This window comes from Temnothorax nylanderi, unplaced genomic scaffold, assembly GCF_030848795.1.
Source record: "Temnothorax nylanderi isolate EJ_2023f unplaced genomic scaffold, tnyl_v1.0 TNYL_tig0045_pilon, whole genome shotgun sequence".
NCBI classification, from domain to species: Eukaryota; Metazoa; Arthropoda; class Insecta; order Hymenoptera; family Formicidae; genus Temnothorax; species Temnothorax nylanderi.
The window spans coordinates 168815-183155 of NW_027249107.1; the positions used below are offsets into that span (position 1 = coordinate 168815).

Sequence of the window (14341 nt, forward strand, 5' to 3'; positions counted from 1 at the left end):
TAGAACAATAATAATAGAAGATGGAAACACCGAAATTAACTTTTATTCGGTTGGGGCACCATTACTGGTGGTCGAATTGGTATACGACACCCTTCACGGAATGAGGGAAGTTCCAGGTTCGAATCCTGGCTGAGGTAATATTTTTCGTAATAAATTTAATTATTTAAATGTGATGCTTATATGTAAGTGCCAGGGATTGCATCGATTTGTATGGACCGGGTCCTTGGTTGGAAGGTGTGTCTTGACGATAATAGTCGGGCCAAATCGCGGTCGTGTTGTCTTGACAATAACTGTAGTGACCGGTAAAGTCGATTAATGTTTGGTGAATTATTGCCAGTTGGGCCGATTCATACGTCTTACTTTTAAATATTTATCTAAATATGATAATTGCCACCTGTTCTTATATCATTTATGTACACATATATTGTACGATTTGTATGAATATCATGAAATGTGCGTTGCATATTGTTATACGAACCTATTGCGTTCTCAGATACACGTTGCGGAAAGAATATAAGCTATCTATGCGACAATGAGAGAGTTCCGCTTGTCAGCTATCGAGTATACACAGAATCCTTTATAGGATATCGCTCCGATCCAGTACCGAATATACCGATATGTATATGCACGCGGGATATAGGATTCGCTGAAACCATTGATTCGCTAACAATAGTCGCCAAGTTGTGAAACTCTTTAATTTATAACATATATTGTATAAATCATCTTTTCGCACAATAGGAATTTCAAGTTTGTTTTATTGCTTCAGATTTAAGTAAATTTGGCTATCTGAAAATATGTCTTTTAAACGAATTTACATCCTTTGTGATGACTATTATAAATGCCTTATTATTATTATTTTATACGACAATTATTTTTCTCTTGTCAAAAACTACAATACGCGAGGAAATTTGGGTAGTTATTGGGTAACCACTGTTGGAAATAGTTACGAAGGAAAGGTCGTGTGTGAAGGGAAATAAAGCGGGACGAATAAACCGAAACAAAGTCGATGTCGAGTGTATCACGGGTCACGTCTTTTCGTGGAGAGTTTTCACAAGTTGCCAAGCGTGAAGATAAATTTGCCATGGCCCGAATGCAAAAACAGAATTTAAAGACTGGTGCCGAGAGTCTTAACTTTGCCAACATTTATTCTACCGTAAAATAAGATAGTCGAGATACTGCCTGCTTTTCCGTTGTGTAGTTCGTTATTCGCTTATATGATAGGACAGCATGCATGAATTTGTTTGGTACATTCGCGTGTCGAAAATATTTCTTTCGTGAGATAGATATTTTCTCTCAGAACGCAAATATTTTCCTACGAGATGTATTTGTAAGTTTCCAATTAAATTACCTCTTTAGTATCTCGCGCGCAAATGCCAGAAATAAGCGCGATATGTGAAATATTAAAAACAGTATGAAACGCAAACTAATTAATCATTCGTTGTCTCGATATTTTACTAAAACTTTAAATCACTTTGTTCCGTGATACGATTACATTGTTTTACAAAAGTATAAATAAAAGAGCAATCCTTTGACGTTAAAACCTTTAATGGTCCATGTTTCTCTCTCTCTCTCTCTCTCTCTCTCTCTCTCTCTGCACGTATCTCATTTTATTATTTTTAAATTTCATTTCGAGCGTTGTGTGTGTGTGTACGGTTGATTGTGTTACATGCTCGTATATGGCTCATGTAATTAACAATAATTCCATTTTCCTACATATGCTCTTTTCTCTTTAACGTTATTTTCTACTGGAAACTGCGGAATAAAACGCAACATTTATAGAAATTAAAACGATGAATTTGATAGGTATAATTGAGAAAAAAGTTATGGATACAGACTTTTGTGAGTTTTCTGCGATTGCATATCGTGTTAAATCTGATCACACGCTTAAGCAGACGATTAAGCCGCTAGCTATTTATTACGATAGAAAATAACGATAATAAGTAATCCACGACACGTTTCCTTTCGATAAGGATGCACGGCTTCGTAACACTATTATGGTACTCTTCTTATCTATTCAGTACCGCACGCAAATCCAGCTTGGTCACGACACCTCAAGAATGGGTTTAAATATTGATTTCCAATTTCTGTTACGGGTAGCGCGCTATTCTTATCATTTAGACGAATATACTGGTGTCTCGTGCTTTTCCGGTTGGTATCATTTTGTACGGTCTTTTTAAAAGACGATAATAGCATCATTTCTCTTCGTAAACGAATATTTTTCGCCGACCTTGTTTTCCACGGAACCACGATATTTCTTCCTCGTTAGCCATTTGTAGACATTTGTACAAGACTGCGGAAACATGGAGATTTGGAGAGTTCTAAACGCGATAGTTTCTATAAAAATAAACTCAATAGTCGAGCGTATGAGTATGGAGACATTTCTTCAGCTATACAGCTTTTAAACATTATATTTTAATAACAACAACTTGAATTGTCTTCAATGCGTTCGTGTACCATTTCTTTGAAATTTTCAAAATTTTCAAATTATCGAAAAATGCACAAAAATCTTTTATCTCGGTGATTGATCCAGAAAATAATACGATACTCTGGACGAACACAACTAAATGGTATTGTTATCTTTAGTTCTCTAGCGGTAACATATGTAGTTAAAATTTGACAATTAAGAGATGCATATATCCCTTTCGTAGAAATACAAAATAATACATAGGTATTATTTAATCTTTGAGAATAAATAATCCAAGTGTATAATTATCTACAATTACGGTATGTGTACAAAAATATTACCAAGTCTAGTTTGAAAATATAACTCGTTATAATTCGATTTCAATTCATTTCTTTCTTTATTTCGAAATAGTACATCTGATGCAGTACTTATTGTATAGTACGTTAGTGCTTGTTTCACTGTTTATTAATATACTATACTATTCGCGTTTTATTCACCTGACAATGAGTCGAGTCATTTTCAGGGCTATAACTGTATTTACCATTTTTGTCGCGGCCGACGATCGTATCAATTTGCTTAGCAAAAATCGGCCGTTCGCGTAATTAAGCCAGAGAGTTAATCAACGACAGAGTCTGCATTAGGTTTGCGCGCTCTATCTTTTGACGATCAACCAACGGTGTGTGTGTGTGTGTGTGTGTGTGTGTGTGTGTGTTCAGATTATCTTATTCGAACCTTCTGCATATAGAAATAACCACAAATTTACCGGACGATGAAATTGCAATTTATCCTAGTGGCTTGAGGATAGTCTAGCTCTAGCAATAAAATACGATTGGAGCAGGGAAATGCACCAACGATCTATCTATCTACGATGCGATAGTTGGGCGGCAGATATCGACGGGAATTTAGAGAGTCGGTGACAAGATGAATGGGATTACGTGCCAGTGACGACGTCATTCCAATGGAAGCCATCGTTCGCGCGCGCGATGCGTATTTGCGCGATACCGCGCTCTCGGTATTATTGGATCGACATTTTTCCGTTCGCGTATTAGCCATATGTCGATACAATACCGGTTCGTTTAACGGAAAAAACGCATTGATTTTTTTTCCTATTCTTCGCATCGGATTCGCTAGTTATGTACCCATCGCGGCATCGTCGACCGCGTCGTAAGCCACAGCGAACGCGTACTTATTCATAAATGGGAGCACACTGCTTTAGCGAGTTTTACTCGCAGAAAAACATAATCATTTTGTCGAAAGTTGTGTCGAAAAATATCGTCGGAGAATTCTATATATAGAAATAGATGTGATGTGCGAATGCGCGATTATGTAACGAAATCTTCCAACTCTCATATAAACGATCGTCAATCCTTCATTCTGCTTTCTCTTGCCAAGATAGGATGTATTATAGTTAATGAAGCACTCTGTGTCTATCGTATCTTTGATGAAAATGGCGCATTATGTTTGACCTCGTAAAAAGTCTTTTATAATTTGTTCCTTTTATATAGCTATAATATAGCTGTAGCTTATTAAAAAGTCCAAAACAATCACAAGAACGTATAAATAATATACATATTATAGATATGATATGAGTAATTTTGTTTTTAATTTATTTTAATACATATTGCAACATTGTCTATAATTTCTTAAACTTGTTAAACAATAATCTTTATTTAATGAATAATTTGTGTATTTTTTTCTAGCAAATACAGACGAAGAAAGTTGCTTTATTTCATTCGTATACGACTGATTGTCTTTTAGCAAAATTCTTACTTTGCTTACTTAAAATGTGAGTTTCCGAAATAGTAAAAAATTCTCTTTTATATGAAAAAGTAGAACTGTCCTACTTTTTCGCTCAAGTTTTCTTGCATACTTTTCACTGTTAAGCATCCTACGAAATTTGCCGCGGGGATTTTATAATTTAGGAAAGACTCGGAATGACAGACTCAAAGAAAGAGCCTAATTAGTCCCGGGCCTCACTATCTCTCGCATAGAGGGTCATCAAGTTGAACAGTGCCATTTGCAACGTATATATAGAAACTTAATGAATCTCACAATCATTTATTAACTGTTCCATAATTGGCAAGATTGATGCGCCAGACTGACAGGAATATATTTTTATAATATCGATAATTTAGAAATAGTGAGGCGTTATGTTATGCGAGTATACATCACGATCTATTGTATTATCGTACTTCATGATAGTTGCAAGGTTGTTCATTTCAGATAGGTCTCGCGCGTAATCATTTTAGTTTGATGGAACGATGTGTTAATTAAGCTTCGACAAAGATCTGAGTAATGCTTCGGGCATTATACGAGTTAATGTATATTATAAATTGGACAGATATCCTAAGGCGTATTTGATGTATCCAAATATACATATCTTCTCTTCTGCGCTTTCGGTCTATATTGCCACATACATACATGCACGCACGCACGCACGCACACACCCTTATATTGACATACAAAAATACACAGAACACATACCTTAATTTGATTTTTAAATGAATTGTTCTTTATGAATGATTGTTCTGGAAATAAATATCCACCAATTTTAGATAATTGGCAGCATGCGTTGCATTTGGAAATGTCGTTTACTGAATCGTTTACTTGAGCATTTTTTAAATAAAATGTATGCTTCATCGAGAAGAATTTCTTCGGATGGCGGCGGATACGAAAGTGACGACGAACAGGCATCTCGGCAACTCTTTGCCAAAATGCGAAGATTGGCTGTTTGCCAGCTAAAATGCCGATAGCAGAGCTTTCTCCAACTCCATCCTTCTCGATCGATACCGAACGGTGTTCTGTTTGCAACGATATCAAAGTCCTTGTATTTCGGCGCGATACTATCCTCATCCATTAATTACGTTAATTGACACTTTTGATTATTGATTAATCTGATGGATATCTATATATATATATATATAATATGCATATTGCATTTATAAAAAATGTCCATGATTATATTCTATCGTTGGATGGTTTGGTGATTTCTGGGTATTCTATATAATAGGCCTGATTGGCGCGAGTATAGGCTTTGTGTTATTTGAAAATCAAAGCGATCTTTTCTCGATTGAAATGTCGAAACGTCAACAATTTTTAATCTTTAAAAAATTATTTTAAAATATTTTTGATAACGATGATCCCTCTTTGTTCGCTCAATGCGCATCTATTCGCCGAACAATCTGTAGCCTGTATATATATATATATATATATATATAGTATATAGAATAATGCGGCAATAAAATATTCATATAGTCGAGACGAATATTCGAGCTGGTATGTGAAATATTCTCTTATGAAGGAACAATGCATAACAGCGATAAGCATGCGCGAGTCATTAAAGCGTCCGCGACTGGTAATAAAAAGAAAGAAATATATCCACGCGCGCGAGAAAGTCCTCAACTACGAATACGCCTCTTACCTTTCAAACGCGAGTGGCACAATAGTAAATATCACATACGATGAATTATTCGTGCGCGCATATTTACTGACGCGCGTCGCGTCGCGTCGTCGCGAACGATGCATTTGTTAGGAGACGTTGATGTATCTTCCGCTGTGTGTTCAAAGGTGAAGGTCGCATACTTTGCGTCGTTTATAGTTTATATCGTCGTCGTGCTTCGATAAAGCGTATTGTCATAATATTTCGCTCGTATGCGGATATATTTCGCGAAACTTGTTTGCGGGAACAAGGACTTTTTAAACGCTCGCTACATTTCAGCGAGATTTCGTATTATTATTATTATTTTATTTTTATTATTAATCTACAAGTTAATTCATTTTTAATTGAATGCGATTAGATTTTATGCTATATTTTTTATTGAAAAATAAAGAGTTTGATAAAGCGATCCTGATTTCTTATCTGAATTCTGATAAGAGTTTTGTCGGTCTATGACTCGGAGCCGAGGTGCGGCATAGGAGCGGTATGCTTGTAATGAAAAGCAGATAACTGAAGGAAACGCGTGGCTTTAATTCTGTCAAACATTAATATCCCTTTTGTTAATGCCTATGGAATTAACCGGAAATGTCGTAGCCTGCCATAATTTCCGGTGGAGGTCGGTAAAGTAGAGCTGCAGCAAGGCCTGGAACACGGGAATCGATTGCATTTGCTGGTGTCTAGTTTTAGACGTGGTGTATGTTAGAACCTCTGAGTAATGCGCACGTTAGGATACTGCAGGGAGCTACATTGACGAAATTGCGAGTTGGAGTTTGTGTTTTTCACCATTATTTTTCTTTTAATTATATATTTTAACCCTCAATTAGATTTACCGATTTAATCTCACTATCAGATTAATCGTAGATACGTAAAAAACGACCGAGCTTTCTCGTGACTGAAAATTATTTATTGCGATTTTGCGACCGTTAATGACCATTTTGAATATAAAAAGAATTGTCATCGTTTTCAAAGGAATTTTCTGTGAATAGCAATCGCTTCACACATAAACTACATAAAGTATTGACTTAAATTCCATTAACACTGTCCCAATGTTATCTGACGAATGAATCATTTGTACGAGTCGTCTCTCGAGTAACATCTTGGAGACCGAGTCTCTCGATTACGGTATACGGACACGGTACATTGGTTTATCTATCGACCGGCTACGGCGGCTATTCGGTCCTACGCTCGGCGCTCGGTGCGAGATAACGGTGATGACGACATGACGAGCGAGAATAAACCCGAGGTCCGCTAACGTATTATCCGATATTTCGTGGCGATAGAGACGCGGCGCGCGGCCCGGTAAAACGATAAAATTGCGTGACAATTTCAGGCTCGCCGTTTATAACGCCGTAATTCTCGTACACCCTACCTACACGGGGTGTCTCGCGCGCCCGGTCAGCGTAATCGAAAGCCATAACGTCGCTTGGTCGTCGATGGGAGCTCGCGGCAGTCACCGTCAATCGACTCCAGGCTCCAGGCTCGACGTACAGGCTACGACCGATCTAATATAAGCTAACATCCGGAACATCTCTCTGAAATATCCTGCGAGGCTGTCTGTCATCCCCAGATATACCGTCATCAACATTGTGCCGCGCCGCGCCGCGCCGCGCCGCGTCTACTTATATATATGCGCCCCGTTGTGCCTCGCACAAAATAAATACGTCGATGGTATATTGCGCGCCAAGATATTTCCTATGACAATCGGAAATCGGAGTTGTTCAGAATTTAGAAATGCGTGCAAAGCGTGCGCGTACGCTGCGACGCGACGGCGACGTTACACGTACGAAGCGCAACGCACGAAAAAGATCGATCTACATTTTCTTTATTAATAACAAATTTTTTAAAATTAAGATTAGAAATCGATTTTTTCCTACAAAAATACATAAAGATCGGTTCCATCTTCCATCACGGAACTAGAGCCATATAGCTTTAGGACATCTTATATATATTTTGGTCGCAACAGATTTATACTTTTGCGACGAATACTTGCTACACGGAAAAAAAATTAAGTTGCTTCAATTAAACGTCGACGTCACGGGCTGCCACAAACATAAATAGTTAATTTAATTGGATATTATTGGACCAAATATTTAAATTATTAAAACAATTATCTGATGTTTCTTGTTCATTAACATTGATGTTGCGTATCAATGATAGGTTTTATCACACAATTACACTGATGCTGTTCATACAACATCACTTTTTTTCTGTTTACGACGTAGAAATCTGGCTCGATAACCCTTTTGTCGAGTGGATTTTGTCGAGACACTTGCGATCCCGCTAGTCTTAAATTGAAACAGTTAGCGGTATGGAGTATGGAGCTTGCTAAACGTTGATTGAATTTGGGTTGTGCGAAATTAGGCCAGAGTTTACGCGTCTGTGGTGTAGTTCGACTTAAGCCCGGATTACGTGCGGTCACCATTGGAATCGCGCGGTTAATTTTAATTCTACATGACAATGGTCCTCATGGGAAAGAGAATTGTCTACTACTTTAATTCGAATATTTAATTAACTACGGAACGTATGAAAAAGTTATGATATTGTTGGACAATTTTTGATATTACTTTCAATCGGATTATTACTTTTACGCCGTTATTACTGTTCTCAGCGCGTGCAAAATTTAATTAAATTAATGAATAGTATAATTGCGGACGGAGCAATTTATTCGAGACGTTGTTCCTAACGTTTCATTAATCCAATTTCATATAGCCGTATGCTCATACAGGAAGAAATCGGTATACGCTGTGCTCTCAAAAACTTACTATAATATTGCATGGCATTAATTAAGATATACCTATTAATTGTAACTGAGGAAATTAATTTATGTTTTTATGTTACGTTTCAAATGTTATACGTTTAAATGTTACGTTTCGGTGAATATATTATGTAATATATTCACATATTGCGATATTATTGAACCGAGTAATGAAGTTTAATACAGCTCCGTTCTCTCTCCCCCCTCCCTCTCTCTCTCTCTCTCTCTCTCTCTCTCTCTCTCTCGCGCGCGCGCGCGCGCGCTTACTTAATTGCGACATTATCAATTTATACTCCCGAGTTGTTCTTGTTTTCGCAAAACATTTGTATATTATCTATTCACACTTTTCACTGCGAGCAAATTCAATGATGTGTCATTAGTCTAGCTGCAATTAATCCGATTTACTTTGAATTTTTCAACATAGCTATTAGACAGCATGCGATTATAGCCGAGAGCACAACTCGCGTTCATTCAACTGCGGGAGCAAGCTTCTAAAATTCTAAAGCAAACACAAAAGCGAATACCGTTTTTATGAAGATTATATGATTGATGCCTCGAGACCACGAGGATAAGTTGTGTACGCTTAGTCGCTGGTGGTAAAGGTCAAGGCGTTTTCGCGAGGTCAAAGAAATTCGGTCGAGCTCGATGTCCGGAGTGCGACTTATGGTCTCGCTCCTTCGCAGCAGCAAATAAATGCGGCACGCGCTATTGATGTACTGATGGACGATATTCGCGCGATCGACACGATTACGTCATTTTTACCATTTTGTTAACCAGATCGTCATCGATATCATCGGGCGAATATCCGGTCTATGATGTAGCGTCTATACATATTATCGAGCTGATAATAGAGTAGTCGATAATTGGTGCGACATTAAGTCGGCAAAGGACGGCACATACATGTACGTACACGCGCTGCGGATAGGAATATACAGCCCCACGTATAAACGTATAATTGGCTGACTCCCCGACATCGGTTTAACCCGGTGGCCCACCATCGCGTTTCTCTTCTGTCCGTTTGATGAGCACACAGGTATATTAATTGATGGGTACATAGCGCCCATAGCGGTCGCCATTAAGTGCGCCGCGTGATAAATAGAGGTAAACCTAGCATTATCACGAGCCACGGCATTTTTATTGCGAAAATATCCGCGTTATAGCGACGTCGAATGAGTTATGCATCTCTTGCAACACTGGACGCTTTATTTATATCGCCGCGCGCCATGGGGTCGCGCCGTGGAATTTAAATCTTCCCTCCTCTTTCCTCTCTTTGAATTGATTTAATCGTCCATGCACAACTTTACGATTGTTCGTGGCGTCTATTGGCCGCCGATGTTCTTAAGCGATATCGCCTTGTATAAAGGGCTTCATTATTTTTAAGAATTAAATTTTTTTTCAACTTGCATACAGGGGCAATAATGTAAGATAAAACCAAGTACAAAGTTGCTTATTTAAAGACGTATGTTTTTCTTATTTCGTCAAAATTTTTAGAAAACGTACATCTATTTAAACTTTATTTGTTTTGAATACAAAATACGTTATAGATAAATCGATTTTCTTTGCGTATAATTTTTTTTCTATTTAATAAGCCCAAGAGAGAGCCAGACAAGCGAGAGAGAGAGAGAGAGAGAGAGAGAGAGAGAGAGAGAGTTTCTGAGCAAACAAGAAACAAAAAGCAAACCAGAAAGTACATTGCTACGTGTCAAGTACAGAACATCAAAGGGAATTCCGTGGAAAGGAACGTAGAATAAATTTCGTGCGCTGCTCCATGCTCACATATGGTATATATCTTGAGTCGGAAATCAATCAATGGTTGAATATCTGGTGAAGACACCGCGTTTCTCTACCACTGCTTTTCATTTCTTCATCAGATCGGCAGACACAGTATAGGCGGCAAACTTTGTCTACATTGTGTTTAAGTCGTCCGACGTTGACTATTATATCTTTGAGCAAACTAAGCGTGCTTTCAACAACTATAGGCGAGTGCATTAATTTATCAGGCGCAGACGCATTTAATGAAACACTCTGTTGTGTTCACTCGGCCTGCACCTTCACAAAATTGAACGAATTGATGCATACGTTTGTACAACACGCGAATAATCTCATCGTAAAAAAGCGAGGAAGAAGAAAGATAAATACCTGAAACGCATGGGCAAAGAACACACAATAAGTAATAAGAAACAAAGACAAAAAAGAGAGGGAAAAAGGGAGGAAGAGGAAGAGGAAGAAGGAGAGGGAGAGAAGGATGAAAAGGTGAAAAAGATTCGTAGCAATCTCATTTATGAGGGTGACAGAAGAGGGTTTCGTTTGAGGAAGGTTAGAACGGCTCGACACTCGGCAGCAAGATTATCTTCCTGTTAAATTGACGCTTTTTTCGCAGACACGCGCGACCAGCCGTAATTGAAATTGCCGTCTCTCCTTTTTATCAGAGTAGAAATATCACGAACAGAACGCATTTGCATTTATAATAAACGCTGGCTACTGCACAGGTTGTCTGGCCAACTATTATACCGTTTCGTTATAATCTGTTATTCCCCTCTAGGGTTGTAATTTCGACATCAAGAAAAGGCGAGTAAAATTGATGTTTCTTACATTGTGAAATTTCGCAAAGAAAAATGTAAATCTACATGTTGAGGCGTTTATTTTAGGGAAAATTTCTTATCTTAAAAAATGTTATAAATTTTTATTATTGTGACTCTCTCTCTCTCTCTCTCTCTCTCTCTCTCTCTCTCTCTCTGCTTAAAGAGATAGAGATATAGTATAATACTCTTTACAGTAAAATATTTTTTTAGAACTTTGCACAAAGTGTAAAGTTCCAGTGTTTTATGATTGTAATTGTACATAGGTATGTACAATGTGATGTAATACTTTTAAGTAAACCTATCTACGAGTATGTAGAGAGAAATGTTTCTACTATTAACATATGCAATTCTATTATTTTTAGGCAGCCACTGCTTACGTTTTAATTTGCTTAATTTTTTGCTTGATTTGCTTGATATCTAACGCTTCGTTTTCTATTGTTTTCACATTTGGATTTAACGTCGCAAAATAAGTGATGTTATATATATCGCAAATAATTATTTGGAAGGAACGTTTTTTGCTGTAGATGAAGATTTTTAGTGGTTCTTCTACTTTCACACTTTCACATCCTTTCAGGATATTTAGATAGGTGGCTGATTAAGCGGTTAGTTGGGTCACAGTAGGAGTGGTTCTTAGATGCGATAGTATCACGCAGAAGAGGTAATCGTGTGAAACTCCCTGGATATTTCGGTCAGCGCGGGAGGAAGATAAAGAGCTATCGTTGAAAGCGATGGGGTGCGGGCGCGGATATACGAGTGAACGCTACGTTACAAAAGAAGAACGGACGCAATATAGTCACTAGAAAGACAGGTCGCGTTGAATTCGAGATTCGAGCAGGCTTCGAAGGTTTAATAGTGCGGAAGCTGCTGCATTTTTAGTCTTTGAAGATCTTGTACCGTGATATCGATCGCGGTTGTTAAGTATCTGATGACCAGTATGGTGGATCTGTTGTGATTGACGCTGAAAAAATAAATAAAAGTTTTATTTATTTGGTTTCTCCTCGGTTTATTCCAAGATATTTTTATTTGTACGAAATGGATCTATAGACTGAATATAAAGGCTGGTTTTTTTTAATATGTAAGAGATACATATGCGTTTATAACTTGTGCGGTGTTATTGAAAAGTACAAAATATATTAGGTAAATAATGATAATATATGTCTGATACATATTATATTAAATAATTTTAATTTATTTTTGCGATAAAATCCTTGTTTGAGGAACAATTAAAGTTAAAATAAGGAGGAACGTTGCGAGAATTTTCTCAAGACATATTAAAAAATATTAGAGTTTCTGATGGACAAGCACCTTCTTCAGCTAAAACGACCCCACGAATATCAGAATACTCTATCCCAAAGGGTCCCTCGAGTTTTTTTAAAACTATAGAAAAGAATTGAAAGTTGAAGCGTTGACGAACGTTTGATCGTTTACATACACATGTGTAACATGTATGTCGCAAGTTTTTTGAATATGACTTCGTGTGCGATCTCTCATTTACGTTACATTTTGTTGTTTCTTCATGTTATTATATGGACAAGTAAAAGCCATAGTGGTAAAAGTCTTATTTTTTAAGATATTGACTCGTGTGCATAGATACTAAATCTATACATTATATAAATTGCATCTATGCACACGAGTCAATATTTTAAAAAATAAGACTTTTACCACTATGGCTTTTACCCCTCCATATTACGTAGAATAGATCAACGATCTTGAAAAATAAAAATAATAATATCTATATATTATCTATACTATATACTTGTTCGTTACTTAACATTATACTCTTTTTGCGAAATTTTTAAATTTCCATACATCTTATAAAAGAGACAAACAATAAAATAAAAGATTCAACAATATTGTTGTTAAATTGTTGATAAATTTTGAAAAAAGTTTAAAGACATGCATCATCTACTTGTACTGCACAACATCTGAATGCTGTAGACATCTAATTACCATTCTTGTCTTTGACTAACCCTTTGGTGAACCCGCTATGATGCTAGCAACTAAATAAACCAAGATAACAAAAAGTGAAAGAGAAATGTAGCGGCATAAAATCAGTTCATCACGCATCGTTTCCGAGTGTCGTTTCACGGGGCCGATGCTGCCGATGCTGCCGATGGCGAAGTAAGCGCCGGAGAAAGTGTCGGGAGAGACTCAGTCAACTCACAACTCACAATTAGTGTCAGACTCAGACGCGCACGCACGCACGCACGCACGCACGCATTTACACCTGAGGGCAAAGAAAGTCTCAAGTTTCAAGTACGGTACGAGTGAAGGAGAAAGAGCAAAAAGCATTGGCAAGCTTCGGTTGAGAAAAAGAGACGGACGGGGAAGAGAGAGAGATACCAGAGAGGGAGAGAAGCCACGATGGCGAGAAACGGGGAGCGAGAACGAGAGATGAAAACGGATGGTGGTTGGATAGAGAGAGGTCAAATGGGCTGTCGGGGGGTGTTGGGAGCGGGACGCGGCAAAGAGAAGGGAGGACTATGGCGAGAGGTGGAGGTTTTCGAGTGGTTCAGTTGTAGCGGCACCGTGACTGAGATCGGACGTTCGTATCCATTTTCCTAGCGACCCGCGTGTCGTATAATCACGCGCGCGTTACTCCTTCGTTCCGTCTCGTCTCTCTCATTTCACCTCGTCCTCCGTCTCGTTCTCCCATCTACCGTTTCTCCCATTCACCGTTTATCGTTCATCGTTTACCGAATATTACCGGGCGCCGCCGTTGGCGTCTGATCAGACGCTCGGTTCTTCCACTGGTCGCGCGGTTCATGCGGCGTTCGTCACCGTCTTTCCGTTTTCAGCTCTGCATACGCGAGCCGTATGCCGTATGCAGAGCTTTCGGACGCTTGCCCCGAGCGACTGCTGCGATTTATCTCACATCAGCCGAAAGAAACACCGGTTATAAAGAAGACTGACTTGTAGACGAATATTATTATGTCTTGACGACGTTGCTCTTCCGCTCTTTTGCCGTTGAATGAATCGGAACTATGTATCGTAATTTCTGAAAGAAGATTTTGGCTCGCGTCCACGCTTGTTCGGCGAAATTGGGATGCATGACGCTTGATTGCGTTTTCGCCCATTTTCGAATCTCTATATTACATACACGATTTACGATAAGAGAAGGATAATCTCAGCTCCAGTGCAATTCGAGTTCAACGAACCAAGTT

At 38.2% G+C, this 14341-nt stretch overlaps 1 protein-coding gene across 9 annotated transcripts in view; it reads left to right on the top strand.

Annotated features, from left to right (window-relative positions):
* LOC139771853 (dual specificity calcium/calmodulin-dependent 3',5'-cyclic nucleotide phosphodiesterase 1-like) overlaps positions 1–14341 on the top strand; it is a 95749-nt gene that overhangs the window by 27025 nt on the left and 54383 nt on the right. The window lies entirely within an intron of this gene.